This window comes from Pleurodeles waltl, chromosome 5 (genome assembly GCF_031143425.1).
Source record: "Pleurodeles waltl isolate 20211129_DDA chromosome 5, aPleWal1.hap1.20221129, whole genome shotgun sequence".
NCBI lineage: Eukaryota > Metazoa > Chordata > Amphibia > Caudata > Salamandridae > Pleurodeles > Pleurodeles waltl.
In genome coordinates this window covers 783,349,001-783,368,616 of record NC_090444.1, presented here as the reverse complement: position 1 = coordinate 783,368,616, position 19,616 = coordinate 783,349,001, and positions in this window count along the sequence as shown.

Here is a 19,616-nt window from a genome sequence, read left to right as displayed (position 1 = left end):
TGAGAAGACAAAACCAACAAGGACAATGGAGGCACAGGAATGAAAAGTCAGTGGAAGAAGAAACAAACATGGAGGGCCTATCCTCATTCCCAACAGGTGCGCAAAGATCTAACCATGATGCGTTGAGGAATGATCCTTAAAGACACCCTATATAGCTGTTCCCTCATCACTCCAGACAAGAGTCGTGGATCTTGCACCTGAAGGACACAGAGGCATATTTAAAAGGAAATAGTACATCATAGGTAATCTGCATTTTTCTTGCGCACCCCCCTACCGGCACCCAATGACACCATGGTTGCTCCGTATTTACAATGTGGCACACCATGGCGTTGTTAGCACACTAGCGTCAACATTTTTGATGCTATTGTGGTGCTTTGCTACGCTAGCCTCAAAAATGTTGACGCTAGTGCAGTAAAGCACAGAGCACCCCATTGAATATTGTAGGTGTGTCATTTTAATGCCTGCTCTGAGCAGGCGGTAAAATGATGGAAAAAATGGCGCAGTGAAATCTTGTAAATTTAACTGCGCCATTTTTTGGGGCCTCCCTGCGCCGGAACGCCCCCTTGCATACATTATGCCTGACACAAGCATAATGTGGCACAAGGCTTTACAAATTGGCGCACTGCAATGATTTTGCCATTTTGTAAATATGGCACGGCAGAAAAGTCACCTTAGCGCCACCTTAGCATCAAAAAAATGAAGCTATGGTGTCCCTAAGGTGGCACATGGGGTTTGTAAATATGACTCATATTGAAATAGTAGCAACAAAGAGAGCACTGCAAGACTGAGTATGGTCCCCATGAATAGATGTTATTGGAAGACACAAGCAAAGGATGTCACATGCATCAAGTGATAAGCTAAGCAGCAAGACCACTGCCACTCCAAATGTCTCCCCTGCTAGACAATGTCTGGCATGCAATCACCATAGACTTCTTTGGTCCATTAGCTTTGAACAAGTACATTCTGGTAGTAATGGGTGATTACTTCAGATTTCGCATCTCAAAGCATATCTCATCCACCAATGCAAAGGCAGTGACACTGAAACTGGAGGAGATATGAATGTGGAATTCCTGAATTTGTCAAAACAGACAATGGACCCCTATTCAATGGACAAGACTTTGCTGAACCTGCGGCCTATCTAGAATCCATACACAGAAAGTGTATGCCCCTAGGCGACAAGCCAATGACATGGTGGAGAGGTTCATGAGAACCCTAAAAAAACAGTGCAGCAATCTGGAAGGGATTCCATACCGCTACAGCAAAAGCTCAACACAGTTCTATGGGCATATAGAAACACTCCACACAGTCCACGTGGCAATGTCCTACTATGCTCATGTATGGTCGAGAACTTCGAACCAAAACACAGAGCTGGTACCACCAACTAAACCAAGCACACACACAGAAGGTGCATGTGGAAATACACACTAAGACGGGCAAAAGATTCCAACAGTCAAAAATGTGATTGACTATTGGTAGAATAGCAACAAACCAAAAAGACAGACATGAGGCATGACTCACAGCCCTATGCCAATGGTCGAAAGAAAAGGGACAATGGTCACCGCTTGTAACAGCAACAAGAGAATAACGCTGAACATCTCCCACTTCAGACTATACTATGAAGCCAGTAGCAACAACAGGGAGATCCCCAACCCCACATGGGGTATTGAATTAGAGAGTTAAGATGAAACCACTCAGAACACACTGCAGATGTTGCAGGCTGCAGAGACACCCCCTAATACACTCATGTCAAAGAGATCAATCAAACGACCCAAAAGACTCATCCAGGAAATGTACATGGAACATCGACATCCCCCCTCCACTGCCAGCAGCAACAAAACCTTTAAAGTAAAAACATAATAAACTATGTTTATTATGTTTTTACTGCAAAAGGGGCGGGGCCACTGGCATGACAGGGACTGAGGGGGAGTGCGGATGTATGTTTGACAGCTGTCTCGGACTAGCCAAACATACATGCGCATTTGACTCTGTCCAACCCAGCACCACAGTGCCGGACTGGAGAGAGCAGGCAGAGGCTCCTACTCTGCCTCGCAGCATCCAGCCAGGGATCTCCGTCCAATCCTACCGCTGCTTTCATGATGCTGGAAGCATGAAAGCAGTGGTAGGATTGGACACACGGCAGGCTGGGAGCCTAAGCCTGTCCCTGCAGATGAGGAGCGAGGGGGGTTTCAGAGGTGGCGCAGAGCAGTGAAACAGGTAAGTTTTCTTTTTCATCCTTTTTTTTTTTTTTGCATCCACAAACACCCAATCACCCCCCCCCCCACTTCCCTAGGCTGCGCTGCCCCGCCCCTTCTCCCACCAGCAAGCTGCGAATGGAAATGTAACTTTTCTTTGGTGGGGTTAGATGGTTATATTGAATGTTGTCAGTAAAAGGACACACCTTCATGAATGAATACGTCAGTACTCTAGCTGGTCCTGAAAGGACCTGCTAAAACAGGAACTTCCAGGTTAAACAACAGGCAGTAGAGACTGGGGGAGGAAGGGACCGTAGGTGGACATATGAAGGGCACATCCACAGGTGTAGGTATTTTTGTAACTGGAGAGAGGTCTTATGATCCACTGTAATAAAGAGAGCTGACACCGCTGCATTGTGAGTCCGTTTCCTCTATGCCGAGCAATGGGCAGGCACGAGCCCCGAGAGGTAACCAAACACAACAGGATTGCTACTCAAACAAGCATTTTCAATGCAACGGGGCTCGCATTTGATCGAGTTGGAGCTATTTGCGTTGTAAACTCCTAACCTAACTGTTCTTGCCACACAAATGAAAAGAAAAAAAACACAGCGCAATCGCGCTATGTAAAATGCAGCGTGATCGCGCTGAAATTGAAAACGAAAAAACAGAGCGCGATCGCGCTATGTAAACCCCAGCGCGATCGTGCTACGGGGAAAATTAACAGATAAAGTAGTCCAGAAATCAGGCTCAAAACATCAATCCTCGTATGTTTCTAGTAGTTTACGGGTGCTGTGCAGGCGGGCTAAACACCGAAAAGGCTTGATGTATGCATGCCTTTCACAAATGAAAGCAAGCAGATTGTAAAGAGCAAGCCCAGGAACCAATAAAAGAGACTGACGTGACCTGGGCATGGTTTGAAGCCCGAAGAGAGATTACTTTTTTACAGAGCGCTTTGTGCTCGCCCATAAAAAGAGAGGAAAATATGTTTGGAACGTGTACGTTCCGAGGTGCTGTACGCCAAAAGAGGACCCGGGAGGACAAAACTAACGCTGTCTGCGGAGGGAACCTATGATGGTGAAATTCGCCAAGGAAGTCACCTAGTTAAAATGGTGTAGGGTGGATCCAGGGAAGAAAGTGATGTGTAATATGCATTTTAATTTAATCTTTGGAGACAAAGGGGGTCATTCCGACCCCGGCGGTCAAGGACCGCCGGGGTCGGCGGGAGCACCGCCAACAGGCTGGCGGTGCCCCGCAGGGCATTCTGACCGCGGCGGTTTGGCCGCGGTCAGAAGAGGAAAACCGGCGGTCTCCCGCCGGTTTTCTGCTGCCCGACGGAATCCTCCATGGCGGCGCAGCTTGCTGCGCCGCCATGGGGATTCCGACACCCCATACCGGCATCCTGTTCCTGGCGGTTCGCCCGCCAGGAACAGGATGGCGGTATGGGGTGTCGTGGGGCCCCTGGGGGCCCCTGCAGTGCCCATGCCAATGGCATGGGCACTGCAGGGGCCCCCGTAAGAGGGCCCCACAAAGAAGTTCAGTGTCTGCTGAGCAGACACTGAAATTCGCGACGGGTGCAACTGCACCCGTCGCACCTTCCCACTCCGCCGGCTCCATTCGGAGCCGGCTTTCTCGTGGGAAGGGGTTTCCCGCTGGGCTGGCGGGCGGCCTTCTGGCGGTCGCCCGCCAGCCCAGCGGGAATACCAGAATGACCTCTGCGGTCTTTCGACCGCGGAGCGGCCATTTGGCGGTTCCCGTCAGGCGGGCGGCTACCGCCGCCCGCCAGCCTCAGAATGAGGCCCAAAATTGTTTCTGTGTTTTCGGGAGATGGAAATCACTGTACCTGTACATGCTACCAACTTCTAAAATTGGTTTAATATTTTCGTAATTACTAGGAATGTGAGCGTCTGTGAATCCATATTGTTGCTATTGGTGCTGATGTTATGTGCTCAACATGGTAAAGTGTTAAAAAAATGAAAAGTAAAGCTTTTAAAAGAGAACTTTTCTCTTGGATTTCTGAGCATGGTTTTGTTTGTAAGCAACGTGTCAGATGAATGGCCTTCATAAGAAACCCAACACTTTCTGTCTATTAAATCTTCTTAGGCTTCAATAAATAAACGCTTGGAACGTATTCATTTTTCAGAATTCAGTGAAGTTGCATTGTTTGAATTCCACCTGAAATGTGATTTCTTCTGTTAGATCTAAACGTTTTCCTATTGCTTGTAATATGTAGGTTTCATGGTTGTTTGACTAATATTCAATTTTGCTCTTCAGATCTGTTTTTTGGACAAAAGACTCTGTGAGTATGGATGTGGTAAACATAGCAATTTAACTTCATGTGTCGATTTGTGAGCTTTTCGGTAGCTGACCAAAGCACAAAGGAGAGCGTGTTGCATTAGAGCAGCACCCTCAATGCTAGCATAATACATTTTCAAAGAACTGAATAGTGTGAGAGGAAAATAATATCGAGCGCTGATGGAGGTGAAAAGCCATTTTCTTGTGGTCATGCTGACATTTATGTCAATCTGTATGATGAATGTCTCAGTCTTCAGAGTGCACCATTCTATGCCACATTTTCATAATGTTATATTCATATGACGCTTCTATTCCTAAATAATTCTCAATTTTTTTTTACAGAAAAGTGGTTAAAAAATACGTAGTGACTTCTCACTATACAAACCTCTCCTGTCTTAAACTCTTTCACCTTCTCCTCAAGACCTGTGTAGTTGCCAAGGATATGTTGTCATCTTGGCATAAAGTAAGTGTGAATAATAAGATATCTTCTGTTCCCTTTCAAGAGTGATGGCAAAATTAATCAGAAAATGGGTTACCAGCACAATGTCTTTCACATTTGACGTTGAATTGGTCACCCTGGACAAGTTTAGCATGCAAAATAAATGATTATTCACACCTTCCATAGTATAACTTTATTCCGTGAAAGTGTTGATTTTCGTTGGCTTTAATACAGGTGTTGAACAGTTGATCAACCGTATTCATATTTTTTCTCAATGTCACATGGAAATGCGTTAATGAGTGGTCCAATCAAGAGTTCAGAATGCTAGGCTAGTACTAATAAGTAGCATAGTGTAGTATAACAGCCAAAAGCATATTAAGTCAGCCCATGTAACACATATGATTAGGATCTGAGTACAAAAATGAATAGGTTATCTACATAATTCTGAAATATGTCTCTCTGATTCAATTGATCATAGAGTAAGTTGTCAAAATATGTCAGTATAGTTTGTATTTGAAAGACTTGAATATAACCTTAAACTTTTAAAATTTAACAGTGGCACCTAGTGATTTGATGCTCAAAGCTTGTTTTCCTTTTTGAGCTGTGAATAATCAGATGTTTCATATCCTGTTGAAGCAGACTGTAATTTAACAGAAGATACACATTTCCTAAGCAGTGCTTACTTTGTTGAATAATAAGTACCAGTGCCCAAAGCTTTGCTCAGAAGCCCACGTCCAGCACCAAAAATCAAGGATCCATAGTGTGGAATACATCTCATGTCACTTTAAGTGACTTCCAGACACTCCCGTTCCCTTTATCTCACACTTTTGGGTTCCTTCTTTCTACCTTTGTGACAGTTTTTCTGTCTTTATTTTATCCTGCTTTCTATGTTGTGGTTTTTTTACCATATCTTCAATTGCGGTTCCACCTTCAGGGCAGAAGAGTGTTGCCCGTCTGCCTAAAATGCCCCAGGGATGAAAAATAAAACTGTAATAAAGTTAATTTATTACCTTTTTACTTTCCATCCTCCCGCCCTGAACTGAGTTTGAGGACGGGGCGGGGCCACTGCTGCTGAGTGGCAGCAGTGAGCTGTGCACAGTTTACAGTGTGCATGTCTTTTTGTCTGGCTGTCTTGAGACGGCCAGCCAGCCATGGACACTGTAAACTTCTCTCACCTAGCTGTCTCAAGACAACTCCCTCCAACCCAGATGTTTTTTTCATGCTGGGATGCGCTAGCAACTTTGAAGGGACTACATATCCCAGACTGCTTTAAGGCCCCAGGAGGTGGCCATTTTCCACAGCACCTGCACCCACTTGACCAGACCAACAAGTGCTGAAAAGCGCGTGGGGGCACTTTGCAGCGCAGGACACGCTAGAAACTTTGGAGGGGCTACATATCCCAGACTTCTTTGAGGCCCCAGGAGGCGGCTATTTTCCACAGCTCCTGCACCCACTTGACCAGACCAACGAGCGCCATAAAGCGCGTGGGGGCACTTCGCAGTGCAAGGTGTGCACAAGCCGCGCGCGGGCGAGGACAGGGCCATGATGGGCCCATCTTAGCCCATCAGAGACCAGCAGAGGCTGGGCGAGGCCCATACTCTTTAGACTTTAACTTTTTGATGCATATATTTGGGTTATTTCTGTTGTAGGCATTTTTAGTTCTTAGTAGCCTTTCCCTAGTGACCTGTGGCATAATGGGGAAAAGGAAGGTGACCACAAGTTCCACGTCCACTTCACAACCTCATTCCAGGTCCTCCATTAATAACTTTCTGGTACGCGCAGGGGATTTGGTGTCAAATGAAATTAAGTTGGCAAAGCGGCGCCTTTCATTAGTGACAGAAGATAATGAATCTAGGTTCCCTAGCAAGCCCTTGACCCCTGCTGCCACATGCAGCATTGGTTCTGCAAAAAATATGCTGCATGATACTCAACACCCGGCCCCTGTTATTCAAACCCCTTGCGTGGACATGGAAGGGGTGGTTTCGGATAACATAGTTGGGAATGTAGATGTGAGTACTGTTGATTGTTCCGGTGTGCCAGATGTTCTGTGTGGCTCCTTTGACTCTAGCCCATTACCAAAAAGGCAAAGTAGGATTGCTAAACTAAAAATTAAATCTGCCCCAAAGTCACAGCCCTTGACTGAAGATACTCTAATTAGTTCTGTACCTTCACACCCCCAAATGTTGACCCTTGGGCCTCGCTGAAGATTTGGTTCAACGATTTAATGGACTCTAAGCTGCAACTAATCCATACTCAATTAGCAACACTAGAATCTAGTTTGGGTAATTTAGTCTCAGTGTCGGTGAAGGACCCCCTGCAAGCACGATCAGTAGCATCTCAGGCAGGGGTCCTCGATTGCCCCTCTGCTAGGGGGATGGTTTTGAGACCTTATCACCTTCCTAGAGTAGCCACACAAATCTTTACAGGCTTACAGAATGGGGGAGGAGAAGGTAGCTCAATTGACCAGCTGGTCACTCTTCCTGTAAATTCACACACACAGGAGCTTAATCCTCAAATTGCAAATAGTACTCCATCCGTCGGTAGCCAGCATGAACAACAGCAGGCTGTCCACCCCCTACACCAGTACCCAGTTATAAATCTGCCACCAGCCTCTTGCCCATATGTGGTCATTCTGGATAATGTTCCTAAGCTTCAAGGACCCATAAAGGAATCTACCTCAGCCCTTAAAAACAAAGTAATTTTTTGGTTGAATACAAATGTAAGCTGTAAGTGGGACCTTTTTAAAGAGATCCTGCTTGTCCGTCGGGTGGGTGGCATAGGCTCAGTGAGGAGACAATCACTTGGAGACCTCGTGATTGTCAACTTCAGAGATCCGAATGTTGCCAGGGAAATTTTAGCAGTCGCTGATGCCAGTATGGTGAGGCTGAAACAGATTAGAATTCTACAGTTGGGTTATTTTAATAAATATCTAACCCCCACGATAGGTGCTCAGAACACTGAGAACTCCCAGACTTTCCATCAAGCCCCTACATGGGGCTCAGAGAGCCGCTCCCTTACAAGCCACCTTCCACTTGGCAGTCACTACACAGTTTTGAGTGAACTGGAAGAGGTGGATTGACTACCACTGGCAGCCTAAATTGAGCCTAGTAGAACTACTGGGTAGGGGAATTCAGGGGAGAAGGGACATATTGTCACCAAGCAGATTGTATCTGAAGTTAATCCACCAGTAAATGTTCCATGGGATCTGGCTGCTTTGCCATCCAAGAGGTGTCCATCAACTGATAAAACTCAACACTGGAAACTCCTTAGTTGGAATTTGGCTGGTTTGGCTTCAAAGTTTGAGGTCGAGGGTTGGTGGCTATTTATATCAAATTTTGATATTATCTTTATGCAGGACACCTGGGCTGTTTCACAATTGGTTATTGGTGGATCCACTAGCTTTATAAGTTTGCCACCCCCTCACCTTCAGGTCGCGCTAAAGGGGGCCTGGTTGCCTGGTTTAAGGTCAGTCTTGGTTACGAGGTCTTACCAATAACAATGGAATCAGACGAAATTCAAGCGTTTGTAGTTCATTGGGGTGACAAGTTAAGAAGTTATCTGGTGCATTACTAAAACAATAACTTTGCATCTACTAACAACTCTTCCTCTCTTGACCTCTCTCTAGCAATCAGTTGTTTGGCTGATAGGGCTCACGCAAGGGGCGGGTCCTTTAATGTACTTTTGGTAGGGGATTTCAATGCCAATCTGAGAGATATATCCACCTCAGTGGATTCTCCCTTTGATCCCGCTAGTAGGGAAGTGGATCAAACGGGGTTGAACCCGAAGCAACAGCACCTATATGCCCTCCTTCTGGCGCACAACTTGGTTAGCCCCAAATCCTGCCCAGATATCGCGGTGGCACCAACTTTTATTGGCCGGGGCTGCAGCTCCACAATTATTACATATTTGTTTCCCATAATCTCTTACCCCTGACCAATGGGTTTGAAGTGATTCCCTCAGTTTTCAGTGACCATAACCCCTTGGCGATCCAACTTAAAGTGCCCTCCCAGACTAAACCGAGAGAACTTGGTCCCAGACTAAAACTAGGGACAAAGGTAGGAGGGTAGTTTGGTGCTTGGCAAATCTGGTGTTTATTATGGAGCAGGTGCAAACCTCCCCCCATCACTGCAAACATTAAGTCAAACAAGCAGTGGGGACCCTGCCTTTTGCCTAACAGGTTTTGCTGAGCTCACGTCTTATATTAGGAAACTTATGATTAGACTAATTAAAAATGTCCCTTTGACTGGCTGCCCGTGGTTTGATAGATCGTGTAGGGTAGCCAATGCCTCTCTGCACCAGGCGCTTAGCCAAAATCCTAGAGACAAAGTCACTGTCATTGCTTGTAGAAAGGCATATATCCAGGTGGTAAAACAACGGAAGGCTGAAGTTAAGATAGAGTATTGGGGAAATATAATAGAAGCCTCTAAAAAGAAGGGCTCCCATGCTTTTTGGAGGGTAGTCCGGGCTGGCCTCTCAGAAGGTAAACTGCCAGAAGCAATTTCATCGCTTGGGTTGACCATTTTTCAGGTATCTATGGGGCTAACAAGGTAAGGGGTCAATCTGTACAGATAACTTTGTCCTTGAATCCTGGTTCCCTCTTTTTAGAGAGTGAGGTCCTAAAGGTGATTCGTGACAGTCTCCTAAATAAGGCCTCCGGATGTTTTGGGCCCCTTTGTTGACCAGGATTTTTAATATGTGTGCAGGGCTGGACCTCTTATATTGTGGCAAACTTTTGTAGTGGTTCCAATTTTTAAAAAGGGCAATGCCCTAGACCGTAGTTGTTTTCGGCCAATCTCACTGCTCGACTCCTCCTCAAAATTAATGGGAAGGGTGGTTTTGGAACGTTTGATCTCTTGGGCACAGGAGTAAAAAATTATTTCTTGGGCCCAATATGGTTTCAGGAAAGGTCTGGGCATTATTGAGTAGTACCTGAACCTTTACCTTCTTAAGGCCAAGTACAAGTATGTGAAAGATGGGTCCATTCACTTGGCCTTTATGGACTTTTCTAACGCATTTGATATGTTAATTTGGAAAAGCTCTGGGCAATTCTTCTAAACATGGGTCTCGATGGCAGCCTAGTATATCTTTTGAGACTCCTTTTCCAGGGCCAGAGGACAAAAATAAGGTATGGGTTGAATGGCGAGTTTGGTTTAAGTCGGGCTGCTGCCAGGGGTGTGTCCTCGACCCCATTCTATTTCCTTTATACAATTAATGACCTAGAGAAAACCTTGGTTTCTACTGTAGCTGATGTGCCCCGCATGCACAATAACACCATTCCAGCCCTACTGTATGCGGATGATGCAGTCTTACTGGCGAAGACTACATATGGGCTCAATATGCTAGTGGATAGTTCTGTTGAGTTTGTGAAAAATGTAGACCTGGAAACCAACTGCTCGAAGACCTTTGTAATGGTTTGTGCCCCTAAAAATACCAAGACGTGCCCTATGCGGATAGGAGAACAAACTTTAACAAAAGTAGGTTCCTTCTCATATCTGGGGCTAGAATTTGACGAAGCATGTAGTTGCCGACCCCACGTAAAGAACAGGTGATGATGCGTACAGTGGGTATTACCCTCTCCCTGGCCACCAATATATGGTGGAAACTGGTTGCTACCATATTGGAGGTTTATAAGAGAAATTGTCTGCCGGCTGTGACCTATGGCATGGGGTTGTGGGGGTATAATGATGCTGGGAACCTTCAGGTGGAGGAAAATCGATTCTGTCACCGGTTGCTGGGTGTCCCGCCCTCTACTCCCCATTTTTCTGTCCACCAGGAATTGGGTCTTGAGTACTTAGAGGATAGAATTAGCTTTGCCACGTTGGAGCTGTGGTGTGCAATTTGGCTTAATAAAGAAGCCACCCTCAACCAGCTGATAATTCAGGATTGCCTTCTTAGTGAACTCGCTTGTTCAATCCCCTGGCTGAAATACATCAAAGGACTTCCGATTGAAGTGGGTTGCCCACATTTGAATAAAAAGCTGTATTTGATTACCAAAAAAGACAAAACGTGGAAATGTGACCGCTTTGTTGAGATAAGGCGGGCGGCTTGTGAATCAAATGAAGTGGTCAATGTAACTGTCAAAGATTACTGTATGGTACGAATGTGCCCGGGACCAGACCCTTATTTATTGTTTGTACATAATGTGTATAAGAGTTTGCTTTTAACCTGCTTCAGACTAGGGTCCCTTCACTGGTTACTGTCCTTTCCTCAAAGACAGTTCTCCTCCAGCACGATCTGTATCTGCCCCAGTGATGAACACTCTCCACAAACACTGCTACATTTTATGTTCTTCTGTAAATACTATGCACATCTAAGAAAATTGCACTTGGTACCTCTGTTACGAAATTGTAGCTTTACCAATTGCAGGGCTGCTTTGCTCTTTCTTCGCCAGTTAAATGATTATGAGGTATTTAGCTCCGTGGGCCATTTTTTTAAAGGAGCAGTGGCCTGGCGTAGAGGATGCTGTTTTAAAATAGTTGGGATGATTTGTTCGTAGGCAAGGACCTGTAAGTGGTTTTAATATTTTATATGTTTTTACAGGCCCCTGTCCTTCCTGGAAGCTTCTCTGACTTCTGGACTTGGTCTCCTCTCTTTGAAGGTTTTCAGGTCCATGAATCCACCATTTCTTGTTTGCAGTCTTGCTTGGTTCTTGCAATAACACCAAGCATGACTTGTAGTGTGTCCTGAGGAAACTTGCAGTACTTTACTCCTACTTTCCTGGGCTCTGGGGTGGGGTATTTTACTCACCTTTGTGGTTTTCTTTCTCTCCCAGCAATTCTCTACACACTACACTTGTATAGGGGGGAATTCGTGATTCGCATTCCACTTTCTTAGTATATGGTTTGTGTTGTCCCTAGACCTATTTTCTCCTATTACATTCTATGGCATTTCCTATTGTTTGCACTATCCTATGTCTAATTACTTACCTTATTTTGGTGTCTAGTGTATATATTGTGTATAATACTTACCTCCAGAAGGAGTATTGCCTCTAAGATATTTTTGGTCTTGTGTCACCCAAATAAACTACCTTTATTTTTTGTCTTCTGTATAAGTACTGTGTAACTATAGTGGTATTGCAGGAGCTTTGCATGTCTCCTAGTTCGGCCTAAGCTGCTCTGCTACAGCTACCTCTATCAGTCTAAACTGCTAGAACACTACTGCATTTCACTAATAAGGGATAATTAGACCTGGTATAAGGTGTAAGTACCCAAGGTACCCACTTCAAACCAGCACTGGAGTTTATTTTCTTTTAATTCAGTAAGCCCTTATTTTGCCCACATCGGATGTCTGGTATTCTTCCACTGATACCTGGCGAATCTAGCTTCTTGATCTTTTTAGTTATCCTGTTCTACTATTACACAGGAATATGGAGAATCGGTGTTATTTCCGATTATGCGCAAATCAGCATTGGATCTCCGGGGCATTTCTCCTCCACCTCTTTATGTCACAGAGACCAATATTATACAAAAAATAAAGCGCAATAAGTTTGGTAACATTCATGTCCATAATATGGTGGTGATCCAGTTAGGACCTCATCATGGAATACAAGATTCTTACTAGAAGAAAAAGCAATATAAAATGATTATTTTTCTGATCAAGCTTTCCTGACCAGGCTTTTTCAATTCCCGGACTATTTTGTTTAGCAAGAGTATGTTTTAGTAATACTCAGTAAAAGTATTCCGCAGCACGTATCTCTTTAAATGATATAATGAAAAAAAATTAAAAATAAATATTTAATAATCGACAGAAATTTTGATTTACGGTTCTGAATGTAATACATAAACTCATCTCTTTAGTTACTGTGTATGTTACTTATAAAATACACATACAATTCAAATGAATGTAAACGGTGGGTGACTATGGTGGGAACCTACAATTAAGCCTGTTACTCCATAAAGATTTTTAAAAATTACGTGGAATAATCCTGTAGATGTCACCCAATGTGTACATTATTCTTTTGTAACTATGTGGAAGTAAATTCGCTGCGAAAATGTACGGTTAGTATTTTCCTATGTGAAAAACTGTCTTATCTGAGTTTATAGTCAAAGGGGGTTAATGGTTAAGATCAAGCTTGCGTGAGCAGCCCAAACTAGAAGCCAATTTACACTGCTGGCCTGCTGTATTTGCAGCTGGACACAAATCGATCCGAAAACATAAAGATGACGCCGATCATTGCAATGTGCAGCAAAATGTGTCAACATGCTTGAAGATCCCCTTTAAACAGAGCCACAAATTGGCTATTTTTTCACCGCTTGTAGTCTGCTGTACTCGGTGAGGCTCAGCACAGTCTTAAGGCACAATCTGCTCGCTAGTTTGGACTTGATGATAGTATTTAGCTGGTGTGACCCGAGGCATGGCCATTTACCATCATTGCTTGGAGAGGCATTGCGAAAAGTACAGATTTACATGTGAGGAAAAACAAAAATAACACGCGTGGTCTGAGTCATAAAATTACAACAGCTTTTCTTCTGGGCTAAGGTTATAATCGCGCGAAAGATCATCTATACTCAGTATATCCTATACGCTAAGTGCGTGAGCTATGAATTTAAAAAGAAACACCCTACGTTTCCAATAAGCTAAATAATGAAACTTATATTATTATATATAAAGAAAGAGATATATCGCAGGTCTGCCTAATCAGCATTTCTACAAAAATGTGACATTTACAAAATGAAAGTGTGATGTGGAGAGTGGTTGTTTCGCATATCCACCTATGGCCTTTGGCACATTCCCAGATTTACCATTAGTGGTAGACCTGTGAATGCCTCAAAATGCTTTGCTTCACCAGGGGAGGCATAGTGAGGAGAAATATTATTTTCTCTCCTAGTTTTTTCCTCTTTCTATGTGTCCTGCATTCCGCAGCACCCATTGAAAGAAGAGGATGCCTCTCAGGATTGTTTTTGTGCAGGAAGATCTCCCTTCCAGCACAAAACAAATCCTGCCTACAACGCAGGTACCCTTACAACATGACACAAAGGTGCCTGCGTTGGCACTAGGCAGCCAAAAGTGCGGCAGCACTAGGAAAGGATAGGAATGCACCATAAAATGTTAAATACTGTATTTTCCTACACTTTCCCTTTCACACACTGGAGCTCAGCTTCACGGCTTGATGCACTGGTCTTCATGAAAGATTGATGAATCTCCCCCTTCATTTTGCTCTTCCCTAGTCCCTGCTACACCACCCACAACTGCTATAGAATGCCTCAGCTCAATTACGCTGGGGATTAGCTCATAGAGTGTTGGTTTCTCAAAACCCTAGGTATCTTCTCTGGCTGCCTATCAACAAATGCATCCCTTTTAAACATTTTTTGTCACAAAGAAATACACTCCCCACCACCATTTTTCTTGCCCGTCTCCCATTTTGTTTTACCAACTGAACAGGAATCCCTGATTTACCTTTCCTGATTTTCTTACTGTTCCTTAAATAAGGAAAGCTTGACTATGAGATTGCACTTTTGCTTACCAAGCAGCAGGGAGCAGGAATAGCTTTCCCTATATATAACAAACACACCTGCAGTTCAGAAAGGTGTTTAAAACATGTTTTAGGGCCCAGGCAGATATCCTTAATACAATAACTAAATAAGGAATATTTCTCTAGACTAGTTTAAGACAATGTTGTATGTATCCTGCACGTGAACACCATTACTAGTATTTGCATGCTGAAAAATTCTAAAATAAATAAATGAAAATTAATGGCTGACTGTCATAAAAATGCCAGAACATTTCATTGATTTGTAAGGAGAAAACTCTCTGAAAGTAAAGAACGTTATGAATGTAGTTCCTGGGAATGCGTACTTATATCGAGGTACCTTGCCAAACTCACACTCTGTGGAGCCTTTGATGGAAGGACTAGGTCATTGGAGTGGGCGGGCCATAGGGATGAGAAGAAAGGGTCAAAAGTTGGAACAAGGATCGGCACAAGGGATGAGTTACAGGTGACAGCAATTGGGTCAGAGACAATATGGTCTGTGTGACGAGGCTAGACTGTGTGATGAGGCAGGTAAAAAACGACTAGGCCTGTGAAAGAGAATGCAGGCAGAACCTGGGGTGGTATTAGATTTTACAGATAATGGAGGGGCACCACATAGTTCAATGTTGCACTGTATACAAGATCATTTTTCATCCTCGGCAGCTCAGGTTGAGGAGCAGGCCAGGAAGCCACGGCTAATGAGAACGGATGTACTACTTTGATACTGTAGGAAACTTGCTTTGACCTTTACCAATTTTGGGGCCGACATGCTGCTTCCTCACACACACAAATTCTGAAGGTCTCATTTAGCTTTCACTCCGCAATTGGTTTTCCACCGGGACTGCAAGAGATGAACTCACAGTCATTAGATAAGGCTAAGCATAAGGTGTCAAGTTCGTACAGCACCTTGAAGCACGAGTGATCCAGAAATTACTAACATATGTCGGTACATTAACTAAACTAATGCTTGTATATATTGTAAATAGGCAATTCAATTAGTGTAAAGCAGTAATGTGTTTCAACAGAGCCAGCGTTCACTGTTTGAACCACCTACTATGCATCGTGGGATAGACTTTAATAAAGAATACGTTTTATTTTATTTGTCTCACAAAACTTTACACACATTTTTATTGTGGGAAGTCCCGCAAAACTTGCAAGTTGTTAAGACAACAAGCATGATGAATCCACGCAATACGGAAACATAGGAGATCAAATCCAATTTGTAGTTTACGAATATGTCACAGTTTTGTTGAGTCTCAAACAGAGCATTGTATTTACTTCCTGGCCAGGTGAGCTTCCTACACAGGTTTTAATTAAACATATTTTATCATAAAAATAAATTATAGAATTTTGCATGTTCCAATTATATTCAGCATATATTTGATCTTTTGGTAAGTCTGCTGTGAAGTACGCATAGAAGGCTGAAGCATCAAAGTCAAATTCTAGATGTAAGCCTGAAGAGAACGTTTAATCCTTTTGTTTCCGGAACAAAAAAGTCAACATAGGCTTCAACACAGCCAATACTGACTCGCCATGTAGGTAAAAAGGAAAATATAAATCGGATCTACATTGCATATTTTTTCTTGGAAATGTTTCGCAACTCTTGTGAATGTAATACCTTTTATACAGCTGTCACTTAGCTGCTTTCAAGATGACCAGTTGGAATTTAAGGCTTATGCTTTATTTAGAGTTTGGTAGAAGGGATACTCACATGTCCTATCTGCCATATGTATTACTAGTGCATTATAGCGTATGGCATTTGTTCTATGGTGGATGAGATAGCCGTCGTGTTTTGATGGAGTATCCTATCTACTAGCTCTCTAAACGAGGCCCTTGGGCCCAGATGTATCAAACCATTTGCATTCACAAACTGTGAAAAAGCACTAAATTTGAATGCTAAATAGGCTTTTGTGATGTCTGAAAGACATTCGCTGAACAATTTTAAGGATTCTCAATATTTTCAAATCTCTAAAATTGTGACTCTAAATAGAGAATCATGTTTAATGATTTCCAAATAGGGAACAAACATTCACTAATTGTGAATATTCGCAAAATTGACATTTTCAATGTGCAACTTAAATCAGGTGGTAATCAGGTGCAAACTGTATAAAAGGCCCCAAAGAGTATTTAAATTTTCCACAGTGGCTGCTCTCTGCATCATGGTGAGAAGGATGAGGATCCTGGCAGGTTTGCAGAAAAGGAGACGGAGATAGGAGCACATTTTTCGAAATCACATTACTATGTTTGATCAGACAAAGGAGGAAATCTTTGAGAAGTACATATTAAAGTCTGCCCTTGTTTTATATTTAATCTATCAACTTCGTCCTCAACAACAGCGATACACTTGCAGGATCAATTTCATTCACACCCATGTGTAGGTGTTATGTTCCCTGTACCTCTTAGCCTCAGGAAGTTAACAAGGTCTAATAACAGCAATAGGAGGGGTTCCCAAAGTGCTCTTTCACTTTTTTTCATGCATGTCCAGATGCAATGTGCATAAAAATGAATGATTATATCAAATTTCCAAACACATGGGCATCGCTAGGCACCATCCAATATGGCCGCACACTATGGGCCTGATTTCGATCTTGGAAGTAGGGGCAAACCACATCGGTAGTGGACCTCGGAAGGCTTTCAAGTTGACGGTCTTACCCCTGCCGTATTTAGATGTTGCAGACCTGTAGGCCTTGTTTGGGAGGCGATTCGCTGATGGAGGGAGGACAATGCAGGACTCAATGGACATCGTACAATGGCAGTGGTTGTGAAATAGAGGTAAGTCACACACACACACACACCCTACCTTTGCCACTTGTGTCCCCCTCCATCATACATGACACAACACACCACATACACATCCGTATCCATTACCATCCTACCACTACAGACATGCCGCAAACCAAACACATATTCCCATACATCCATGACACAATATATATAAAACATTGACACTGCATCCACACTTGTCACAACCACAACAACCAAAACAACCACACACTCATTTACACAAACACATGTACACACAAGCATGACTAGACACATCGGAACAATGACCATCACACAACACCACTCACCTGAATGTTGCATGCAGCAACACACACAGCACAGTATACATCAACAACATCATTGCCATATTCAGTGGCACACATCTTGACACCACTACATCACCCATACCAGCTCCCTACACCTCACCCAGCCAGCCACATCACACACCTGCACATACACATACTGACTCACATGCACAACTAGCAGCGCAACATGACAGCTACAGGCCCCTGGCAATGTGCACATTTCAACACATTTGACAGGTGTGAGTGTACCATAATTGTGTTGCCAGCATTCATTGGCCACTGACAATATAATGACAATTGTGTATGTGTGTCATATGTGCTGTGTGTCAGTGTGTCCACACCCATGACTGACCCACTCATGTCCCCGACATATGTATGTCACAGTAACTTAAAAAAATTACTGTGATATGTATATGTCTGCACTTGTCCCATGCACAGGTGGAGTGACTCCCCACATACAGAGCCAATGCAGGTTTCCTACTTTTGTTTCCAGTGACGGGGCAACGTACATTCTCTGTGGTCCCTCAGCAGCAACGACAGAGAGCCCTGTCCAGCCAAAAACAAGAGTGGAATGGTGAACATAGGTGGCTTTTCACCCCTATTCCCCCCAATCCTCCAACTCAGACTTGGAGGTTGGACTGCCACTTTTCCCTTGGGGGAAGGCAGCTCCAAATCTGCTCATTGGTAAGTGTAGCTGGAGTCCCAATGCCAGCCACTATTTCCTAAGGTGCCATCGACAGTGGATGGGACTACTGGGCAGAGTCGGATGGACTCAGTTGGGCTTTCGCCTATGGGACCATCAACATCTAAATCTTGTGGGTGAACTGCCAAGGTAGCAGGCCGGTTTTCAGTCAGAAAAACGATAACGGGACCATTACCGCCAACATCTAAATCAGGCCCTAAGTGAGCTCCACAACTGCTGACGGATTAACCTCTAACATCCATCAACATCTCCATTCCTGTCTGATGGAGGGTACCTAGCAGCATGAGGATGTATGTGAGAGGTGTTTTCTTAGGGGAGTATGGCCCTGAAAGACTCGATTTCTGGAGTATTTTCACTTCTACTTTCAAATAAGTGGTGCTCTTATAGGGGAAAAACACACCCTCATTCCCCAAACCTGAGCAATCGATTGACTGTCAGACAACTGCAATTCACATTAAGGCACACAGTAATAACAATAGTAAGACTAAATTTGTCCCATATTGCAAGTTCTCAATATGTAGGTAAGTGGTCTTCTCAGAAAATACTCAATATCCAGATCCACATGTCTTGATTTTGTCCATCATTATAACATCTTGAAAACAAAACTCCAGTCCTTCTGTGTGCTGCAGCCAATTTATCAATTTAATTCAGCCATACGAAATTCCAGTCCTTAGTGAATTTAGCCAATTTCTCAATTTTAATTCAGCCAACACGTGTTTTATCTTGGGAAGTAACCCATCGACTTCAACAGGGCTGAAAACATCATTAGAAAAAACAATCATGTTACAAAAATCATGATCCCATATAAAACAATATAATGTTCCTTCACCAAGCACTGTGAATATGGAAACCAAAACACTTTTGAATTAATAAAGAGATCATGGTTCAAAAGTAAACATATTTATCAATGTGCATCATTATAGACACAAATAGTTAGAAATCATTGAAGGAAACAGTATACCGGTCATCATAACCAATATTCCAATTAGAAAACCGCACCACAGAGCAACCCCTGCAAACTACACCATTAAGCGTGGTTCATGTCTGCTGATTGTGCTATTCATGTATTATTATAGAGAAGATGTACCATAGCCTGGCGTCTTTTGTTTTGGTATACTAGGATGTCAGACTCATCCTCATCTGTGTAGTGGAACAAACATTGCTCATGCCATCTGAGGTTCTCAGCCATTTGTATGGGTAGACCAAGTCTGTTATGATTATGTAAACCCCAGAGATCACCTCCCTAAATAGTGCTACTCCTGAAAATGCTTCTGCATAAGGGAAATAGCCAGAGCATAGGGTTGTTTTCTCAGAGTTAACTGTGGGAAAATAATTATTTGGTTGTACCACCCTTTTAACTGGACACAGTCTATAGCCTTTACAAGACTTTTGGAAAAGATTGTTGCACTGTACATTATCTTGTAAGTCATTTATGATGAGGATGCTGACTTCC